General features: G+C 39.4%; 1 pseudogene; it reads left to right on the forward strand.

The window, feature by feature from the left end:
- The first annotated feature begins 977 nt into the window (after positions 1–977).
- Positions 978–1,889, forward strand: Slbp-ps1 (stem-loop binding protein, pseudogene 1; annotated as a pseudogene).
- The last annotated feature ends 22,151 nt before the right edge of the window (positions 1,890–24,040 follow it).

Raw genomic sequence — 24,040 nt, forward strand, 5'->3', positions numbered from 1 at the left:
TTTTTCATACAACATATTCGAGCCCATACTAATTTGCCTGGTCCCATGGCCAGCAATAACGCCTTGGTGGATGCTAGTACTCATAGAGAGTTTATTTTTCATGCGGCTCCAGTTGATCTCGCTAGAGAATTTCATCAAAAGTTTCATGTTCCTGCTTTTACTCTTCAATAAAAATTTAAAATCTCTAGAGCTGCAGCTCATGATGTGGTATTACGTTGCCAGAATTGTGTTCAATTTCACCACCCTCCTCAGGTGGGAATTAACCCTCGTGGTCTGATTCCGCTAAAACTTTGGCAGATGGATGTCACACACATATCTCAATTTGGAAATTTAAAATATGCGCATGTTTTTTCAGTCTCTGGCTTTCACTGTACATTGTTTTTATAACAATATCAATGACAACAAAAAGGAGCTTATATACCAATCTCTTGTTGGTTAGATTTAATCCACGGTGTTTTGAAGCTATGGTGAATGGAATTGTTTCCCTGATTTCTCTATTAGAAGGCTTACCACTGAAATATCTAAACACTACTGCTTTTCTTTTTTTTCTTTTTTTTTTTTTTGCTACTGCTTTTCGTGTGCTAACTTTGTATCATTCTGCTTTGATGAGCAAGTTTATGAGCTGTAATAGTTTTGTGAGTCAATCTTTAGGACTTTATATGTATATAATTATACCATTTACTCGAGGAGACTTTGATTTCTTTTCTCCCTTTCCCTCTTGCATTCCCTTTATTGTCTCCTTTTGGTCAAGCCCATGTTGAACAGAAATGGAGAAAGTCAACATACTAGTATCATTTTTCAGTGGAAGTGCTTGGAGGTTTCTCTCTGTTAAGTGTTTGTGGGCTTTTTATATATTCTCTTTATTATGTGAGATGTGTCTTTGTTGTGTTTAGTTTCTTAAGAATTTTATAATGGCCCTTCTGTGCTGTCGCCGGTGAGGTTCTTACTGCTGAGCTCTCCTTCAAATCACTGCTGCCATGGCCTGCAGACCTAGAAGCCCACCCTGTTATGGGAGTCGCTGCGAGCCCGCGGTCCCCTGCGAGATGGAGTCTCGGACCGAAGCGCAGAGCAGAGGGAAGAAACCGGAAGCCTGAGGTCTTGGAAGAAGAAGAGCTCCAGACTGCGGACCTGAAAGCTTTACAACTCCTGAAGGCTGTAAGCCCCGTTCTAGATGTTCTGACTGGGCAAACACAGTTGAAGAAGATGAAATGAGGACCAGAGTTAACAAAGAGATTGCAAGGTACAAAAGAAAGCTAGTCATAAATGACTTTGGAAGAGAGGGAGAAAATCATCTTCAGGAAGTTCTGATTCAAAGGAGTCTGTGTCTTCAGTGTCTGCTGATGTGGAGACAGATGAAAGTGTCTTGAGAAGGCAGAAGCAGATCAACGATGGGAAGAATGCTATGGCCTATGATCGATACATTAAAGAGGTGCCCAGACACCTGTGACAACCTGGAATCCATCCCAGGAGCCCCAACGAATTTAAGAAGTATAGCCGGCGGTCATGGGACCAACAGATTGAACTCTGGAAGATGGCTTTGCATTTTTGGGATCCTCCTGCTGAAGAAGGGTGTGATTTGCAAGAAATACAACCTGTAGATCTTGAGGAAATGGAGACAGAATTCACAGAAAGCAGCTTTGAGTCCTAGACAAGTTCACAGGATAACTCTGATGTATATGCTGGCACACCCACCAAAGTCAGACATGTGGACTGCCTAGTGGAGGATGAGTTTGATTTGGAAGCTTGTTTAACTGAACCTTTGAAAGACTTCTCTGCCATGAGTTAACTGCCCCCTGGTGGTTACTCTGAGAAATACTTGGCTCTGCCTGGCTGCCTGGAAGGCATGAGTTGCTGTGCATTTGTATTTGTTTTCTCTGTTAAGAGTTTATTTTCTCCCAACCAAAAAGAGCCCAGGTCCAGACGGGTTTAGTGCAGAATTCTATCAAACCTTCATAGAAGACCTCATACCAATATTATCCAAACTATTCCACAAAATTGAAACAGATGGAGCACTACCGAATTCCTTCTACGAAACCACAATTACTCTTATACCTAAACCACACAAAGATACAACAAAGAAAGAGAACTTCAGACCAATTTCCCTTATGAATATCGACACAAAAATACTCAATAAAATTCTGGCAAACCGAATTCAAGAGCACATCAAAACAATCATCCACCATGATCAAGTAGGCTTCATCCCAGGCATGCAGGGATGGTTTAATATACGGAAAACCATCAACGTGATCCATCATATAAACAAACTGAAAGAACAGAACCACATGATCATTTCATTAGATGCTGAGAAAGCATTTGACAAAATTCAACACTCCTTCATGATAAAAGTCCTGGAAAGAATAGGAATTCAAGGCCCATACCTAAACATAGTAAAAGCCATATACAGCAAACCAGTTGCTAACATTAAACTAAATGGAGAGAAACTTGAAGCAATCCCACTAAAATCAGGGACTAGACAAGGCTGCCCACTCTCTCCCTACTTATTCAATATAGTTCTTGAAGTTCTAGCCAGAGCAATCAGACAACAAAAGGAGATCAAGGGGATACAGATCGGAAAAGAAGAAGTCAAAATATCACTATTTGCAGATGACATGATAGTATATTTAAGTGATCCCAAAAGTTCCACCAGAGAACTACTAAAGCTGATAAACAACTTCAGCAAAGTGGCTGGGTATAAAATTAACTCAAATAAATCAGTTGCCTTCCTCTATACAAAAGAGAAACAAGCCGAGAAAGAAATTAGGGAAACGACACCCTTCATAATAGACCCAAATAATATAAAGTACCTCGGTGTGACTTTAACCAAGCAAGTAAAAGATCTGTACAATAAGAACTTCAAGACACTGAGGAAAGAAATTGAAGAAGACCTCAGAAGATGGAAAGATCTCCCATGCTCATGGATCGGCAGGATTAATATAGTAAAAATGGCCATTTTACCAAAAGCAATCTACAGATTCAATGCAATCCCCATCAAAATACCAATCCAATTCTTCAAAGAGTTAGACAGAACAATTTGCAAATTCATCTGGAATAACAAAAAACCCAGGATAGCTAAAGCTATCCTCAACAATAAAAGGACTTCAGGGGGAATCACTATCCCTGAACTCAAGCAGTATTACAGAGCAATAGTGATAAAAACTGCATGGTATTGGTACAGAGACAGACAGATAGACCAATGGAATAGAATTGAAGACCCAGAAATGAACCCACACACATACGGTCACTTGATTTTTGACAAAGGAGCCAAAACCATCCAATGGAAAAAAGATAGCGTTTTCAGCAAATGGTGCTGGTTCAACTGGAGGTCAACATGTAGAAGAATGCAGATCGATCCATGCTTATCACCCTGTACAAAGCTTAAGTCCAAGTGGATCAAGGACCTCCACATCAAACCAGACACACTCAAACTAATAGAAGAAAAACTAGGGAAGCATCTGGAACACATGGGCACTGGAAAAAATTTCCTGAACAAAACACCAATGGCTTATGCTCTAAGATCAAGAATCGACAAATGGGATCTCATAAAACTGCAAAGCTTCTGTAAGGCAAAGGACACGGTGGTTAGGACAAAATGGCAACCAACAGATTGGGAAAAGATCTTTACCAATCCTACAACAGATAGAGGCCTTATATCCAAAATATACAAAGAACTCAAGAAGTTAGACCGCAGGGAAACAAATAACCCTATTAAAAAATGGGGTTCAGAGCTAAACAAAGAATTCACAGCTGAGGAATGCCGAATGGCTGAGAAACACCTAAAGAAATGTTCAACATCTTTAGTCATAAGGGAAATGCAAATCAAAACAACCCTGAGATTTCACCTCACACCAGTGAGAATGGCTAAGATCAAAGACTCAGGTGACAGCAGATGCTGGCGAGGATGTGGAGAAAGAGGAACACTCCTCCATTGTTGGTGGGATTGCAGACTGGTAAAACCATTCTGGAAATCAGTCTGGAGGTTCCTCAGAAAATTGGACATTGAACTGCCTGAGGATCCAGCTATACCTCTCTTGGGCATATACCCAAAAGATGCCTCAACATATAAAAGAGACACGTGCTCCACTATGTTCATCGCAGCCTTATTTATAATAGCCAGAAAATGGAAAGAACCCAGATGCCCTTCAACAGAGGAATGGATACAGAAAATGTGGTACATCTACACAATGGAATATTACTCAGCTATCAAAAACAACGAGTTTATGAAATTCGTAGGCAAATGGTTGGAACTGGAAAATATCATCCTGAGTGAGCTAACCCAATCACAGAAAGACATACATGGTATGCACTCATTGATAAGTGACTTTTAGCCCAAATGCTTGAATTACCCTAGATCCCTAGAACAAACGAAACTCAAGACGGATGATCAAAATGTGAATGCTTCACTCCTTCTTTAAATGAGGAAAAAGAATACCCTTGGCAGGGAAGGGGAGGCAAAGATTAAAACAGAGACTGAAGGAACACCCATTCAGAGCCTGCCCCACATGTGGCCCATACATATAGAGCCACCCAATTAGACAAGATGGATGAAGCAAAGAAGTGCAGACCGACAGGAGCCGGATGTAGATCGCTCCTGAGAGACACAGCCAGAATACAGCAAATACAGAGGCGAATGCCAGCAGCAAACCACTGAACTGAGAATAAGTCCCCCGTTGAAGGAATCAGAGAAAGAACTGGAAGAGCTTGAAGGGGCTCGAGACCCCAAAAGTACAACAATGTCAAGCAACCAGAGCTTCCAGGGACTAAGCCACTACCTAATTACTATACATGGACTGACCCTGGACTCTGACCCCATAGGTAGCAATGAATATCCTAGTAAGAGCACCAGTGGAAGGGGAAGCCCTGGGTCCTGCTAAGTCTGAACCCCCAGTGAACTAGACTATGGGGGGAGGGCGGCAATGGGGGAGGGTTGGGAGGGGAGGGGGGAGGGGGATGTTTGCCCGGAAACCGGGAAAGGGAATAACACTTGAAATGTATATAAGAAATACTCAAGTTAATAAAAAAAAAGAGTTTATTTTCTCATGATAAATAGTTTTTCTTGCCATACATATTTTTATGTATGGTGAATGTGTTATGCATGTTTTAAATTGTAAATGAAGCTGGATCCAGCGAAGACTTAACCCTATTACCTTTCTGCCCCTTGTTAGACAACAGATTGCGTGTGGTTTTCTTCTAGAATTTGGGACTCCAGCTACCACGTTTCAAAAGGGTTGGCCACGGATTTTAACCAATTTAGAACTGGCTGCCCTTTAGGTAACTGATGAAGAATTCTCAGTCAGGCAGCTGCAGTGACTTTGTAAAAACTTATTTTCTGGTCTTTTATCAATGTGAATGTAGTTTTCCCTGATACAAAGCTCTGAGCAAAGATGTTAAGCTGTTATATTAATGTGCTTTATATAAGTTATATAGTTTTAATTTGGAACTTGAAATAGCATTAGTGTGAGGTAAGTATTTTAGCAAATGCTCTGTGAGTTGATGCAGAAGAGAGGGATTTAATGATCAGTTCATTTACCATGTAATATTGCTGTAAATGATAATGTGTAGAGATACTCTGTTCATGTATTCAATTGTAAACATGTTAATATTTGCATTTCTATTGCTTTCGTAAGGAATGATAATTGCAAAAATAAACACATTAACTGATTTGAAAAACGAATTTTATAATGAAGACCTGTCAGATTTTGTTAAAGGTCTTTTTTGCATCTAATGAAATAACTTATGGTTTCTGTCCTATTTATATAACAAGTTACATTTATTGATTAGCATATGTTGAATCATCCCTGCATCTCTGGGATAAACCCAATTGATTGTTTTATATAATATTTTTATATGATCTTTAATACTATCTTATTGAGGTAATGTTTGCAACTATGCTCATCAGGGAGATTGATGTGTAATTTTCTTTGTTGTAAACAAATTTTCTTTGAGTTAGGTATTAGTGTTGTACTGGCTACATAAGAAGATTTGAAGTCATTTTTCCTTTTCTATTTTATCTAATATTTCAAGAAGAATCAGTTTTAGTTCTTTAAATGCCAGGTAGAATTCTGCAGTCAATCTATTTGCATCTGGCTTTGTTGTTTTTGTTGTGAGATTTACTTAATTGTTAATTCAATCGCAATGGTTTGGGTGGATCTGTTAAACTTTTGAAAGTCTCTTCTTGGTTTAACTTTAGTGTATCGCATGCACTAAAAAATCATTCATATCTTTTAGATTTCTTAATTTGATGGAACAAAGGCTTTAGAAGTCTGTCCTTTGGGGTTGGGGATTTAGCTCAGTGGTAGAGCACTTGCCTAGCAAGCGTAAGGCCCTGGGTTCGGTCCCCAGCTCTGAAAAAAAGAAAAGAAAAAAAAAGAAGTCTGTCCTTAGAAGCCTCTGGATTTCACTGCTGTCTTCTGTGCTTCCCTTTCCTCCCTAAATTTATGAATATGGGCCTTATCTCTCTGTTTCTTTTGGTTGATTTGGCTCAGTGTTAATCTTTTAATATTTAAAAAAACTAAGTCTTTGGGTTTTTTATTTCATTAAATTTTTGCCCTGATCTTGATTATTTATCCCTGTCTACTGTTTGGAGGCTATTGTTTGTTCTTGTTTTATACTAAAAGGAAAATATAATTGAGGACTAACTCAATAACATAAAAATTGGTCTGCTTGCAAACTCCCCTCAAAGCCAACCCAACAGCCACAAACTACAGCCCTACCCTGGGTCCCATATTCTGGTCCACAACTTTGGCAGAAGACATTCTTTCCTGGCATCCACACAGTCCTTGATACACCAGAGACCAAGCAGGTACTCAGAACCTTGGAGGCCACAAAGATACTTGGAAATATAGAGGCAAAAATCCAGAAGTCATTTAGGCTAAAAAATAAAATCCTCAGCTGAGATACCCTACTAAACCTGAAGACTCCATGATTACCAGTACCCCAGGACACTCAGGACAGAAGACCAGAAAAATTAAAAAAAAAAAAAAAAACAGAAGTCAATGGAAGAAAAAATCTTTTCAAAACCTCAAACAAACAAATGAACCCAACAACACAAGACATCCATCCAAAAGACCCACCCATTTAATAAAGATAAACTCAGAAATTAGCCCTTAACCTATAATATCCCCTAACCCAGATGACTAAAGGCCAGCACAAGAACACAATCATCATCAGCCAAAGCAATATGGCATCACCAGAGCCCAGCTATTCTACTACAACAAGCTCTGGATATTTCAACATAGCTGAGTCACAAGAAAATGTCCTTAAATCCAACCTTAGGAAGATGATAGTGGCTTTTAAAGAGGAAATTAATAAGCCCCCTAAATACAGGAAAATACAAATAGATGGAGGAAATGAGTAAAACTGTTCAAGACTTAAAAATGGAAATGGAAACAATAACACAGAGAGAGAGAGAGAGAGAGAGAGAGAGAGAGAGAGAGAGAGAGAGAGAGAGAGAGAGAGAGAAATGGGGGAATCCTGGAGATGGAAAATCTAGGTAAATGAATAGGAACCACTGACCCAAGCAAAGCATCACCAACAGAATACAAGAGATAGAAAAGAGAATCTCAGTTGTAGAAGACACAATAGAAGAAATCTATCAAAGAAAATGTTAAATCCAAAAAATTCCTGAAACAAAATATTCATGAAATTAGAGTAATTATGAAAAGCTCAAACTTAAGAATAATATGAATAAGGAGATGGAGAGAACAACAGAGGGTCAGGAATTTGAAAGGAGGTGTGTAGCAATGGAGGAGGGGGAACTGGAGGATAGCCACTAGAAAGTCCCAGATGCCAGGGACCCAACAGGTTTCCAAGACCCACAAGTAGAACATTAGCCAAAATGAGTTTGTGGAGGGGTAACTAGGAAGAGGGATAACATTTGAAATGTCAATAAATAAAATAACCAATAAAAAATGAAAAAAAGAATGATACAAATAGAAGAAGGAGAAAATTCCCAGCTCAAAGGCATGGAAAATATTTTCAATAAAATCAGAAAATTCCCTTAACTTAAAGAAAGAGATGCCTAGAAAGACAGAAGCTTACAGAACACTAAGTAGATTGAACCAGAAAAGAAAGTCTCCCCCCTTTCCCCTCTGACAACTGATAATCAAAACACTAAATGGACAGAACAAAGGAAGAATATTAAAAGCTTCAAGGGAAAAAGGCCCAGTAACGTACAAAGGCAGACCTGTCAGAATTATACCCCATTCCACAACAGACTCCATAAACCTAGACAAATGTCTTGCAGACTCTAAAAGACCACTGATGCCAATCCAGATTAATGTACCCATCAAAATTTTCAATCGCCACAGATGGAGAAAACAAGATCTTCCATGACAAAACTAAAAGTAAAAAATATCTATGCACAAATCCAGCGCTACATAAGATACTAGAAGGATAACTACAAAGAAGTTAACTACACCCAAGAAAATACAGGAAATACTTCCACACCAGGAAAACCAAAACAGGGAAGCATGTGCACGCGCGCACGCACACACACACACACACATTCACACTCACTCACTCACACACACACACTCATATTCACACACACTACCACACATACTACCACCATCAACACAAAAATAACAAGCTAATAATCAATGGACATTAATTAATATCACTCAACATCAAGGAACTAAATTCCCTAATAACCAGCCCATACTGTGCAATCCATTCTATCTTCAGCACTATTGCTGATGCCAAGATGTGCTTATAGACAGGAGTCCAGTATGGTTGTCCTCTGATAGGCTCTTCCAGCAGCTGACTAAGACAGAAGCAGATACAGCCAATCACTGGACTGAGATCAAGGACCCCCATGGAAGAGTTAGGGGGACTTAAGGAGCTGAAGGGGATTGCAACCCCATAGGAAGAACAACAGTATAAACTATGTGAGACCCCTCAGAGCTCCTAGAGACTAAGCCACCAACCAAAGAGCATGCATAGGCTGGTCTATGGCTGCCACTACATATTTAGCAGAGGACTGCCTTGTTTGGTCTCAGTGGGAAAGGATGCACTTAATCCTGTAGCAACTTAATGCCCCCAGGGAAGGGGAATGCTAGTGGGGTGAAGTAGGAGTGAATGGGTGGGTGAGGGAGCACCTTCTAAGAAGCAAAGGGGAGAGGGAATGGGGTGAAGAACTTGTGGAGGGGGCACCAGTAAGGAGGGCAACATAATTAAAAAGGAAAAAAAAAACTAGACATCAACAAACCAAATAATCCAATAGTAAATGGGGTACAGAGCTAAGCAGAGAATTCCCAACAGAGGAATCTCTAATGACTGAGAAGAACTTAAGGACATGTTGAACATCCTTAACCACTAAGAAAATGCAAAGCAAAGTGACTCTGAGATTCCATTAGTTACTTAGAATAAACATACGGTATTTGTAGGTAGATAATTGCTTATTCTCATATAGAGAACCTGGACTTTTCAAAAAGTCTGAAAACACAAATGTACTATTTGAGGGAAAGGGGTTGAACAGTGGGGGGGTGTGGTAGAAGAGAAGGCAGTGGGGGAGGAATAGAGTGAACAGTGTCTGTGTACAGTATATTATGTAATTGCTAATTTTCCCGGTACTGTCAAAAAGAGATACACATTACAGATCTTTGACTGTGGCTCACATTTTAATGTAATGGATATTAAAATATACGTAAACCAAAAGTACCATAAGCAAACACAAGCAAACTGAGATAGCAAAGTTCTCTTTCCTAGGTATATGCACAGAGAACAGACATAGAGAGAGGAATTGGGGAAAGTTGGTACTGAATGGGTGAGCATCGTAATGGCAGACTTTAACCTTCAAACACATAAGGAGGATAAGTGGGGGATAACAGAACTTAGCTGAGCTTTGAGAAGGGTTTGTCCAGGAATTTGAGAAGCATTGACCATTCTACCTTATGTTCTATATGTCTCACTAGCTCTCCAAATACCTCCAAATTCCTCTTTGTTGGTGACTCATCAAAGTCATACTGGAAAATTAACAATGTGTTTCATAATCTGCCCTAAAAGACAATCTTGCTGAAAAAGTACCATCTTGCCATGAGCAGCTAAACTTCCTGTTGTGTCTGACTTCCTGCCCATCTTGCGCTCTGTTCTGAATCCCTCATATGTAATCCCACTGCTCGACTTGGAGACCTAAAGCATTTCACAGTAAATGTTTTCAGATAGCACTCTGGATTTTACAAACAAAGCTACTACTTATAGTGGTCCCTAGTAAAATAAGCAAGAAATGCACAGTATGAATCTAAAAGTCATTAGAAGTTTTTCCACAGTTTTTAATATATATATATATATATTTAATTTTAAAATTAAAATATAACTACTGAGTTCCTCCCCTCAATTTTCCTCCCACTGTTTTCATGTATTCCCTCTCTCTCAAATACATGGCTTCACTCTTTGGCTATTGTCAACTAATATATACATATATCTATATATAGACATAGTATTAAATGTTTCCTAAGAGCTTACCTTTATATCCATAGATTAAACCCTCATCAGAGAACCTTTTTTTTATAGTAGATGATGATTAATGGAAATTCACAACTGGTCAACACAGAGAGATTAAGAGACTATGTAGTGATTGGCTCTAAATTTGAAATGTATGTGTTATACTGTCTTCCCCCAAGGCTCATGGATCATCACAGGAGGAGGAAGAAAGATAGAGGAAGAAAGATCCAGAGGGAGTGATGTCTGTAGTTAAACCATATTTTCCAGATGTGACAATGCAGTTGCTCATATGAACTCAACAGATAGGACTACAGGCCCAAGTCTTCCATAAGACCAAAATAGCTGGAATTCCAGCATGAAGTCCTACCCTTTGGCATTGACAATTGAGGGTAACTGGGAGAGGGAGAGCCACTTTCTTTCAGTGATGTAGATCCAAGAGGCTACTATGCTCCAGTAGATGATTTAACACCTATGTATATGCAGGCAGCACAGGTGGACTCAGCAGATATTAAAGAGAGAGAGAGAGAGAGAGAGAGAGAGAGAGAGTGTGTGTGTGTGTGTGTGTGTGTGTGTGTGTGTGTGTGTGTTTGCATACGCATGCAACAGCAGGATGAAAAGACAACAGAATATGAGAATATCTTAGGTAGCTAGCTATCTCACAGAGAATTAACATCCAGGATGCATGAATAAGTCAAATAATTAAACATTAAAAAGCAAATACTACAGGCAATATATGAGCAATACATAAACAATAAATACACGAGAAAATGTTCAACATCTTGCACCATCATATAAAGGAAAATCAAAGTAGCACTGAGAAGCCCAGCATGGTAGGGATTCTCCCCCCTTACCCCTCCCTCTGTGTGTCTGTCTGTCTCTGTCCTTTTCTCTGTCTCTGTCTCTGTTTCTCTGTGTGGGTATGACATAAAGTCAATAATTTCATTAGAAATTTTCAGCTCCTTGTGAAGGGAGTCAAATTTAAAAATAGGAACATTTTTTTTCCTTTTCTTTCATTGGATATATATTTCTTTATTTACATTTCAAATGTTATTCCCTTTTCCGGTTTCCTGTCCATAAGCCCCCTATCACCTCCCCCTTCCCTATAAAGGTGTTCCCCCCACCCAATTCCCCTTACCGTCCCCAGACATTCCCTTGCACTGGGGGTCCAATCTTGGCAAGACCAAGGGCTTCCCTTTCCACTGGTGCCCCAACAAGGCTATTCTCTGCTACATATGCAGTTGGAGCCCTGGGTCAGTCCATGTACAGTCTTTGGGTAGTGGTTTAGTCCCTGGAAGCTCTGGTTGGTTGGCATTGTTGTTCTTATGGGGTTGCAAGCCTCTTCAGCTCTTTCAATCCTCCCCCTAGTTCCCCCAAAGGGGGTCCCAACCCCAGACACCTTACAAGATAGTTCAAAAAGGATTCTAAGTAGGTTTTACATGTAACTCCCACAGAAAACCAACTTCTCTCTTTTCCTTCCTGGAAAGAGATTCTCTACAAGCTTTTCCCTAAAATTCAGTTATTTTAATTTCTTTATCTGTGTTTTGCTTGTTTCTGTGTGTTTTGCTTGCACATGTCTGTGCACATGGTGCAGTGCCTACTGAGGTCAGAAGAGGGCATCAGACATCCTGAAACTGGAGTCAAACATGGTTGTTAACATCCATGTCAGCCCTGGGAATGAACCAGTGTCCTCTGTAAAAGCAGTCCATGCTCCTAACTGTTGACTCATCTTTCCAGTCCCTGAACTTTATCTTGCCACCATACTTAGAGTCATTCTGAAGCAATATAAACAAACAAACGAAACAAATGAAATTAAGAAAAACTACCATTTTCTAGTGAAATTAATACTGACGAGGACTGTGTAATGTTACCAAGTTCTTCAAGATTTTATGGAATGCACAAAAATTGCAAATGTGTTTTTGGTCTAAGAACAATGAATTCAGTACCTTTTTTGAGAGGCATAGCTTACTGGAGAGTTTTAGAACCACTGCAGCACAATGGGTGTCACCTGCTGATTTCAAGATAGGAACTTGGCTCCTTTTCAAACAAAGAAGTGGCATTAAGGCCTTTGTAGTGAAGAAAAGAACACTGTGGAGAAAAAGCAAGCAAAGCTGTAGCAGAGAGTACTTATGTGAAGTAGAAGGTCTGACTGTAAGGGGCCCAGTATCCCGCCTTATTGCTGCTATTGAAAGAACAGTACAAGACGGAAGTCAAAGCAGCCTTGTAGCACAGTCTTGTTTGTGTCAAATAGCTTTATCTCTCACCGTCACTGTGAAACTGAGGAAGGGGATGTCCCACAGATGAGGACATTTTGTTGGAGAGAAGGAGCTGTAAGTCAATTGTTTTGCCTCTGATTTCTCAAATGATATTATATATTTATTACACTTCAGTTGTTATCCCCCCTTCAGGTCTGCCCTCTGTTCCTCATTCCATTCCTCTTCCCTAATCTCCAAGAGGATGTCCCCACCTCCTCATTCCCACCCCACCAGATCTTCCAACTTTACCTGGGACCTTAAGTCTCTTGAGAGCAAGGTACTTCTTCTTTCACTGAGGACAGACCAGGCGGTTTTCTGCTGTATATATGTTGAGGGCCTCATATCAGCTAGTTTATGCTGCCTGGTTGATGACCCAGCATTGAGAGATCTCAGGGGTTCAGACCAGTTGAGACTGCTCATCTTCCTATACGGTTGACCTCCTCCTCAGCTTCCTCCAGCCCCTCCACAATTCAACCACAGGGGTCCCAAGCTTCCATCCATTGATTGGGTGCAAGTATCTGCATCCAACTCTTCCGGCTGCCCACAGGGGCTCTCAGAGGCCACAGCCAGATCCCATCTGTAAGCACACCACAGCATCAGCAACAGTATTAGGCCTTGGAGACTCCCCTTGAGCTGGATCCCTTTTTGGGCTGGTCGTTGAACCTTATTTCCCTCAATTTCCTCTCCATGTTCACCCCAGCATTTCTTTTTGAAAGGAATAATTCTGGATCAGGGTTTTTGACTGTGAGATGGCAATGCCATCCCTCCACATGATGCCTTGTCTTCTATTGGAGATGGACTGTACAAGTTCCCTCACCCCACTGTTGAGCATTTCATCTAAGATTCTTCCCTTTGAATCCTGAGCATATCTCACCTCCCAGGTCCCTGGTACATTCTAGATGGTCCCCCACCCCCTGCTTCCCAAGATTGCCTGTTTCCATTTTTTCTGCTGGCCATCATGGCTTCATTCCTATTTTCTTCCCATAGTTCCTAATCATGTTCCCCTTTCCTTGTTCCTATCTCTTCTACCACCCAGATCCTCCCTCCCTCTGCCCCCTTGATTGCTTTCTTCTCCCTCCCAAGTGGGATTGAGGCATCCTTAATTGGACCCTTCTGCTTGTTTACATTCTTGAATTCTGTAGATTGTAACCTTGGTACTCTGTACTTTTTTTTGACTAATATCCACTTACTAGTAAATGCATACAATGCATGTCATTTTGGGTCTGGGTTACCTCATTCAGTATGATATTTTCTAGTTCTATCCACTTGCCTGTAAAACTCATGATGTACTTATTCTCAATAGCTGAGTAGTATTCCATTGTGTAAATGAATCACATTTTCTGTATCATTCTTCCATTATGGACATCTAGGTTGCTTCCAGCTTCTGGCTATCACAAATAAGGACACTGTGAACATAGTGGAACATGTGCCCCTGTGGCATGGTGGGATATCTTTTCTATATATGCCCAAGAGTCTAGGTCTTCAGGTAGATCTATTTCCAATTTTCTGAGGAAACTACAGATTGACTTCCAGAGTCACTGTACCATTTTGCAATCCTACCAGCAGTGGAGGAGTGTTCATCTTTTTCCACATCCTCACCAACCTGAAGTTTTGATCTTAGCCATTCTGATTAGTGTAAGGTGAAATCTCAGGGTCATTTTGACTTGCATTTCTCTGATGACTAAGGACTTCAAACATTTCTTTAAGTGCTTCTCAGCCATTCAAGATTCTTCTGTTGTGAATTCTGTTTAGTTCTATACCCAATTTATTGTTTGGCTTGTTTGGGTGTTTGGAGGTTAGCTTCTTGAGTTCTTTATATATTTTGACTTATCCCTCTATTGGATATGCAGTTAGTGAAAATTTTTCTGTAGGTTGTTGATTCGTCCTATAGAGTATGTCATTTGCCTTACAGAAGCTTTCCAGTTTCATGAGGTCCCATTTATCAATTCTTGATCTTAGAGCCTGAGCCATTTTGGAGATTCCTTCCCCCCTTTCCATGCCAATTAATTTGAGGCTCTTTCCCACTTTCTCTTCTGTTAGATTCAGTGTATCTGGTTTTATGTTGAGGTCCTTGATCCACCTGTACTTGAGCTTTGTGTCAGGTGACAAATATGGATCTATTTTAATTTTCTACATATAGACTTCCAGTTAGACCAGCACCATTTATTAAAGATGCTTTCTTTTTTTCCACTGTATATTTTTGGCTTATTAGTCAAAGATCAAGTGTCTGTAAGTGGGTGGTTTTATTTCTGGGTTTCGGTTCTATTTTCTTGATCAACCTGTCTATCTCTGTACCAATACCACACACTATTGCTCTCTAGTATAGTTTGAGGTCAGGGCTGCTGATTCCACCTGAAGTTCTTTTATTGTTAAGAATTGTTTTCTCTATTCTGGGTTTTTTGTTTTTCCATATGAAGTTGAGAGTTGCTCTTTCCATGTATTTGAAGAATTATGTTTGAATTTTAATGGGGATTGCATTGAATCTATAGGTTGCTTTTGAATATCTATGCAAAAATACTCAATAAAATTCTCAGAAACCAAATCCAAGAACAGATCAAAACCATCATTCACCTTGATCAAGTAGGCTTCATCTCAGGGATGTACAATTGGTTCAATATACAAAAATCCATAACATAATCTACTATATAAACAAACTCAAAGAAAAAAATCACATCTTTTTAGATGCTGAAAACCATTTGACAAAATACAACAAGCCTTCATTTTAAAAGTATTGGGGAGATCAGGAATTCAAGGACCATACCTAAACATGATAAACACAATTTACTTCAAACCAACAGCCAATATCAAATTAAATTGAGAGATACTTGAAGCAATCCCACTAAAACCAGGGAAAAGACTACAATTCCAACTCTCCCTGTATCTATTCAATATAGTATTCAAAGTTCTAGCTATAGCAATAAGACAGTAATAGGAGACCAAGGGGAAACAAATTGGCAAAAAAGAAGTCAAGGTATCATTATTTGCAGATGATATGATAGTATATACCAGCAACTCAAAAAATTATACCAGAAACTTCTTCAGCTAATAAACAACTTCAGCAAAGTAGCCAGATAGAAAATTAATTGAAATAAATCGTAGCCTTCCTTTATACAAATGATAAATGGGCTGAGAAAGAAATTAGGGAAACAACACTTTTCATAGTAGTCACAAATAAAATATCTTACCGTAACTCTAGCCAAACAAGTGAAAAGTTTGTATGACAAAAACTTCAAGTCTCTCCAGAAAGAAATTGAAGAAAACCTCAGAAAATGGAGAGATCTTTCATGTGTATGGATTGGTAGAATCAACATAGTAAAAATGTCTCTGATAGTGCATCTGGGGACAGGAAGATGGGGAAGTCAAGCTGCAGGAGCCCTGCAGTCCAGACTGCGTCTGGATCCGAACAGGACCCGGTCAAACAGCTTCCTGCACCCAAGTCCCATGGGAGGGAGAGCTAGACCTTCAGAGGGGCAGACATGCCTGGGAAACGAGAGGAGGCTACTCTCTGCCCACATTTCTGACTCTAGAGGAAAACGTCTAGCGCCATCTGTGCCCCCTGTGCACGGGGACCCAGGAGAAGTAGGGGCAGGCCCTTTTGGTTGCTGCCCTCAAGGAGAGCTGAAACCTATCCCCGAGGAGTGACTTCACGCCCAAGACCAGAGGTAAGACCAACTTTTTTTTTTTCCGGAGCTGGGGACCGAACCCAGGGCCTTGTGCTTGCTAGGCAAGCGCTCTACCACTGAGCTAAATCCCCAACCCCAAGACCAACTTTTCTGCTCCATGTGACTTGCCTGGTGGACTCAGGACACACAAAGGCAAAATTGGACAAGAAAAGAAACTCCTCCCATCACATAATAGTCAAAACACCAAATGCACAAAACAAAGAAAGAATATTAAAAGCAGTAGGGGAAAAGTTTAACTAACATATAAAGGCAGACCTACAAAATTACACCAGACTTCTCACCAGAGACTATGAAAGCCAGAAGATCCTGGACAGATGTCGTACAGACCCTAAGAGAACACAAATGCCAGCCCAGGTTACTGTATCCAGCAAAACTCTCAGTTAATGTAGATGGAGAAACCAAGATATTCCATGACAAAAGCAAATTTACACAATACCTTTCTACAAATCAAGCCAGACAAAGGATAATAATGGTAAAGCCAAACACAAGGAAGCAAGCTACACCCTAGATAAAGCAAGAAACTAATCGTTTTGCAACAAAACAAAGAGAAGAAACGCACACAAACATAATCTCACCTCCAAATATGAATATAACAGGAAGCAACAATCACTATTCCTTAATATCTCTCAACATCAATGGACTCAATTCCCCAATAAAAGGAGACAGATTAACAAAATGGATATGTAATGAGGACCCAGCATTGAGCTGCCTACAGGAAACAAACCTCAGAGACAAAGACAGAAACTACCTCAGAGTAAAAGACTGGAAAACAACTTTCCAAGCAAATGGTCTGAAGAAGCAAGCTGGAGTAGCCATTCTAATATCAAATAAAATCGATTTTCAACAAAAAGTCATCAAAAATAGGGAAGGACACGTCATATTCATCAAAGGAAAATTCCACCAAGATGAACTCTCAATCCTAAATATCTGTGCTCCAAATACAAGGGCACCTACATGCATAAAAGAAACCTTACTAAAGCTCAAAGCACACATTGCACCTCACACAATAATGGTAGGAGATTTCAACACCCCACTCTCATCAATGGACAGATTATGGAAACAGAAATTAAACAGACATAGACAGACTAACAGAAATTATGAACCAAATTGACTTAACAGATACTTATAGAACATTCTATCCTAAAACAAAAGGATATACCTTCTTCTCACCACCTCATGGTACTTTCTCCAAAATTGACCACATAATCAGTCATAAAACAGGCCTCACAGGTACAGAAAGATAGAAATAATCCCATGTGTCCTATCAGACCACCAGGGGGTAAAACTGGTCTTCAATAACAATATGGAAAGAACGCACACATAAACATGGAAGGTGAACAATGCTCTACTCAATGATAACCTGGTCAAGGAAGAAATAAAGAAAGAAATTAAAGACTTCTTAGAATTTAATGAAACCCAAATTTATGGGACACAATGACAGCTGTGCTAAGAGGAAAACACATAGCTCTGAGTGCCTCAGAAAGAAACAGGAGAGAGCATATATCAGCAGCTTGGCAGCACTCCTAAAAGCCCTAGAACAAAAAGAAGCAAATACACCCAGGAGGAGTAGAAGGCAGGAAATAATCAAACTCAGAGCTGAAATAAATCTAGTAGAAACGAAAAGGACTATTCAAAGAATCAACAGAATCAAAAGTTGGTTCTTTGGGAAAATCAACAAGATAGATAAGCCCTTAGCTAGACTAACCAGAGAACACAGAAACTGTGTCGAAATTAACAAAATCAGAAATGAAAAGGGAAACATAACAACAAAATCAGAGAAAATTCAAAAAAATCATCAGATCCTACTACAAAAGCCTATATTCAACAATACTTGAAAATCTGGAGGAAATGGACAATTTCCTAGACAGATACCAGTCACCGAAGTTAAATCAGCAACAGATAAACCAGTTAAACAACCCCATAACTCCTAAGGAAATAGAAGCAGTCATTCAAGATCTCCCACCAAAAAGAGCCCAGGTCCAGATGGGTTCAGTGCAGAATTCTATCAGACCTTCACAGAAGACCTCATACCAATACTAACCAAACTATTCCACAAAATTGAAACAGAGTGCTACCGAATTCCTTCTACGAAGCCACAATTACTCTTATCCCTAAACCACACAAAGACCCAACAAAGAAAGAGACCTTCAGACCAATTTCCCTTATGAATATTGACACAAAAATAGTCAATGAAATTCTTGCAAACCTAATCCTAGAACACATTAAAACAATCATCTATCATGATCAAGTAGGCTTCATCCCAGATATGCAGGGATCATTTAATATATGGAAAACCATCAACGTAATCCACTATATAAACAAACTGAAAGATAAAAACCACATGATCATTTCATTAGATGCTGAGAAAACATTTGACAAAATTCAACACCTCTTCATGATAAAAGTCCTGGAAAGAACAGGAATTCAAGGCCCTTACCTAAACATAATAAAAGCCATATATAGCAAACCAGTAGCTAACATCAAACTAAATGGAGAGAAACTTGAAGCAATCCCACTAAAATCAGGGACTAGATAAGGCTGCAGATTCTCTTCCTACTTATACAATACAGTTCTGGAAGTCCTAGACAGAGGAATCAGACAACAAAAGGAGATCAAAGGGGTACAGATTGGAAAGGAAGAAGTCAAAATATCACTATTAGCAGATGATATGATAGTTTAAGTGATCCCAAAAGTTCCACCAGAGAACTACTAAACCTGATAAACACATTCAGTAAAGTAGTTGGGTATAAAATTAACTCAAATAAATCAGTAGCCTTCCTCTATACAAAAGAGAAACAAGCTGAGAAAGAAATTAGGGAAATGACACCCTTCATAATAGTCCCAAATAATATAAAATACCTCGGTCTGACTTTAACCAAGCAAGTGAAAGATCTGTATGATAAGTATTTCCAACCTCTGAAGAAAGAAATTGAAGAAGATCTCAGAAGATGGGATTAATATAGTAAAAATGGCCATTTTACCAAAAGCGATCTACAGATTCAATGCAATCCCCATCAAAATTCCAATCCAAGTCTTCATGGAGTTAGACAGAACAATTTTCAAGATAATCTGGAATAACAAAAACCCAGGATAGCTAAATCTATCCTCAAAAATAAAAGGATTTCTGGGGGAAATACTATCCCTGAACTCAAGCAGTATTACAGAGCAATAGTGATAAAAAAACTGTATGGTATTGGTACAGAGACAGGCAGATAGACCAATGGAATAGAATTGGAGACCCAGAAATGAAACCACACACCTATGGTCACTTTATCTTTGACAAAGGAGCCAAAACCATCTGATGGCAAAAAGATAGCATCTTCAGCAAATGGTGCTGGTTCAACTGGAGGGCAACATGTAGAAGAATGCAGATCGATCCATGCTTATCACCCTGTACAAAGCTTAAGTCCAAGTGGATCAAGGACCTCCACATCAAACCAGATACACTCAAACTAATAGAAGAAAAACTAGGGAAGCATCTGGAACACATGGGCACTGGAAAAAATTTCCTGCATAAAACACTGATGGCTTTTCTCTGAGATCAAGAATCGAAAATTGGCATCTCATAAAACTGCAAAGCTTCAAAAGGCATTGAACAGCAACAACAACAACAGTAACAACAACAACAAAAATAAAACAAAAACTTCTGTGACTGTGGAGTGCTGCCTTGTAAGTGGTTGCAGTTTACATAAATGAAGTAGTGATAGGAAACTCACAGTATTCACCAGGAGAGTTTCTTTCCTAGATGCATCCTGATGAATAGTTTTTATACTTGTTTATGAAAATTAATCTGTAGATTTTAATCTATGTCCACTACACAGAGCAATATTGGATTTTCCCTTAGAGCTTATGACCTATCTAGTTTTATGATCTTGAGCCCTTTAATAGTTCCTGCTATGGGTTCCATGACTTATTGTTGCTATGCCTACATATTAAGAGTATCATTTTTTCCATCAATGGTTACACATAAGACCATGTAATAGAGTATAATAGTTATATTTTACAGGTATAAGGAGTAAGCCAGGATAAAGCTGAAATACAGTAATTTTTAGGTTTTGTTCAATATACAGTTATGTATATAACTGTTCAGCATTCATTTTTATAACAGGATTGTACAAGGGAAATGGCTATAGCCTAATGAAGCTTGGGATAATCCACATTTACATATCTATAAATTTTGAATGTCAGGTTATTTACTTATGGCTGATTTGTGTTCACAGGAATCCTTCTGCTATGGCCTGTCAGGGTAAGTGGCCCTATGCATACATATCATTAGCACAGCTAGGACACTTGTGTTGTTTGCCAATTTACCACTACAGATGAAGTAGGGAATTTCACAGGGACTTAGAATAGTTATTTTATGAACCCTACTGTTATCATATCTTTTAGATTATATTATCATAAGTTGACTACATGTTTGCTTATCTTATATATTCATAGAATGCTGCCCTTTTAAGTGAAATATTTATTGTTAGCATTATGTCCAAGCTCCACCCCCACAGTTACCTGGCAACTGAAGGTTAAGGAATCTGTTTAAAGTTCAGGTTGTTCAATGCCTTTTGATCACTCTGGCAGGAATTTTTGATTTCAAGATTTCTCTCTCTCTCTCTCTCTCTCTCTCTCTCTCTCTCTCTCTCTCTCTCTCTCTCTCTGTGTGTGTGTGTGTGTGTGTGTGTGTGTGTGTGTGTGCGTGTGTGAGTGTGTGTGTGTGTCTGTGCCATATGTCTGTGGGTGCCAGGGGTCATGTTGCCTGGAGCAGAAGTTACAGGTGGCTGTCAGTCATCTGGCATGGGTACTGAGAACTGAACTTGGATCCTCTGGAATTGCACCAACAGCTTTTAACCACGGAGCACCTCTTTAAGTCTCACTTATAGAAACTGTATGAAGACAACAATTATCTTTCCTTTTTCCTTTCTTTCTTTCAGATAGTCCTTTTCTGAATTCACTGCTATGTGTAGACACAGAAAACTAAGTGTTAGCTTTTTATTGGTTATTTTATTTACATTTCAAAAGTTATCCCCCCTTCCCAGTTTCCCCTCTGCAAACCCCCTATTCCCTCCCACTCCCCCTGCTTCTTTGGGGGAATTCCTCCACTCATGCACCCACTCCTGCCTCAATGTGCTAGCATTCCCCTACCCTGGGTCATTAAGCCTCCACAGGACCAAGGGTCTCCCCTCCCATTGATGCCAGAGAAGGCCATTCTCTATTACATAAGCAGCTGGAGCCATGGGTCTTCCCGTGTATTTCTTGGTTGGTGGTTTAGTCTCTGGTGTCTGGTTGGTTGATATTGTTGTTCTTCCTATGGGGTTGCATAGAACTGATCCTGTTTAAAGGAAATGAAGAGACAAAGAGTGGATCAGAGACTGAAGGAAAGGCCATCCACAGTTTCCTCCAATTAGGGATCCATCCCATCTGCAGACACCAAACCCAGACACTGTTGCTGATGCAAAGAAGTGCTTGCTGAAAGGAGCCTGGTATGTCTGTCTCCTAAGAAGCTCTGCCAAATCCTGACCAATACAGATGCAGATGCTCACAGCCAACCATCAGACTGAACCTCAAATGGACGACTTAGGGGAAGGACTGAAGGAGCTGAATATTTGCAAAAATTATCTTTTCATGTGATTGCTAATTATTTGTACGTGCTTTTGGTACAGGGAATTTTCCATTTCTTCTGTCAATTTTTATTAAGTTTTCTATATTTATTATTGAATGCTTAAATTCTAAACCCTTAAATATTATTTTGCTACCTTTCTTTTGTTTGTTTTCAGATCAATTACTATGTAGTCTTACATCACCTGTGCTGTAAATCCTTTGGCATTTTTAAATATTTGTCATTGAAGTATTATTTATATAGCATGTCACTTGCTTTATCTATCATTTTGTGTGTACTTGAAAAGATGTGAATTTTATACTTAACTAAATGTTCTAAAAAGTAACTCATTTATCTATTATTGAGGATGGAGTGACAGCTTAGCAGTTAAGAGAACTAGCTCCTCTTCCAGAGACCCTGAGTCTAATTCTTAGTACAGAATTGGGAGCTCATAACTGATCATAATTCCTGTTCCAGGGAATCTGATGTTCCCCTTCTGGCCTTTGTGAGAACAAGGCATGAACATGGTACCTAAACATATATGTTAGCAAAGTACTCATAAACATAACATTTAAAAATAATAAAAATAAAATTTAAAATTTACTATTATTACAATCTTCTACATCAGTGCTTGTTTGTGTATGCTCCTCTGTCCTTTAATAAGAACAAATTATTAAAATATCTAATCATGTAGGAATATTTAATTTCTGTCCTTATGTTTGTCAAATGATATTATGTTTGGGGAGAATATTAAAGATCACAAACTTTCAAAACAAAAACAAACAAAAAACTGCAAAGCTTCTCTAAGGCAAAGGACACTGTTGTTAGGACAAAACGGCAAGCAACAGATTGGGAAAAGATCTTTACCCATCCTACAACTGTTAGAGGGCTTATATCCAAAATATACAAAGAACTCACAAAGTTAGACTGCAGGGAGACAAATAACCCTATTAAAAATGGGGTTCAGATCTAAACAAAGAATTCACAGCTAAGGAATATCTAATGGCTGAGAAGCACCTAAAGAAATGTTCAACATCTTTAGTCATAAGGGAAATGCAAATCAAAACAACCCTGAGTTTCCACCTCATACCAGTCACAATGGCTAAGGTCAAAATCCCCTGCGACAGTAGATGCTGGTGAGGATGTGGAGAAAGAGGAACACTCCTCCATTGTTGGTGGGATTGCAGACTGGTACAACCATTCTGGAAATCAGTCTGGAGGTTCCTCAGAAAATTCAACATTGCATTACCTAAGAACCCAGCTATACCTCTCTTGGGTATATACCCAAAAGATGCTCCAACATACATCAAAGACACATGTTCATGGCAGCCTTATTTATAATAGCCAGAAGCTGGAATGAACCCAGATGCCCTTCCACAGAGGAATGGATACATAAAATGTGGTACATCTACACAGTGGAATACTACTCAGTTATCAAAAACAGTGACTTCATCAAGTTCATAGCCAAATGCTTGAAACTGGAAAATATCATCCTGAGTGAGGTAACCCAATCACAGAAATACACACATGGTATGCAGTCATTGGTAAGTGGTTATTAGCCCAAACGCTCGAATTACCGTAGATGCACAGAACACATGAACTTCAAGAATGATGAGCAAAATGCTTCATTCCTTCTTTAAAAGGGCAACAAGAATACCCTTAGGAAATGATAGGGAGGCAAAGTTGAGACCAGAGACTGAAGGAACACCCATTCATAACCTTCCCTACATGTGGCCCATACATATACAGCCATCAAACTAGATAAGATGGATGAAGCAAGAAGTGCAGGCTGTCAGGAACCGGATGTAGATCTCTCCTGAGAGACACAGCCAGAATACATCAAATGCATAAGCAAACCACTGAACTGAGAATGCAACCCTTGTTGAAGGAATCAGAGAAAGGTCTGAAAGAGCTGAAGGTGCTTGAAACCCCATATGAACAACAATGCCAACCAACCAGGGCTTCCAGGGACTAAGCCACTACCCAAAGACTATACATGGACTGACCCTGGGCTCCAACTGCATAGGTAGCAATGAATAGCCTAGTGAGGGCACCAGTGGAAGGGGAAGCCTTTT

This window comes from Rattus norvegicus, chromosome 4, assembly GCF_036323735.1.
Source record: "Rattus norvegicus strain BN/NHsdMcwi chromosome 4, GRCr8, whole genome shotgun sequence".
NCBI lineage: Eukaryota > Metazoa > Chordata > Mammalia > Rodentia > Muridae > Rattus > Rattus norvegicus.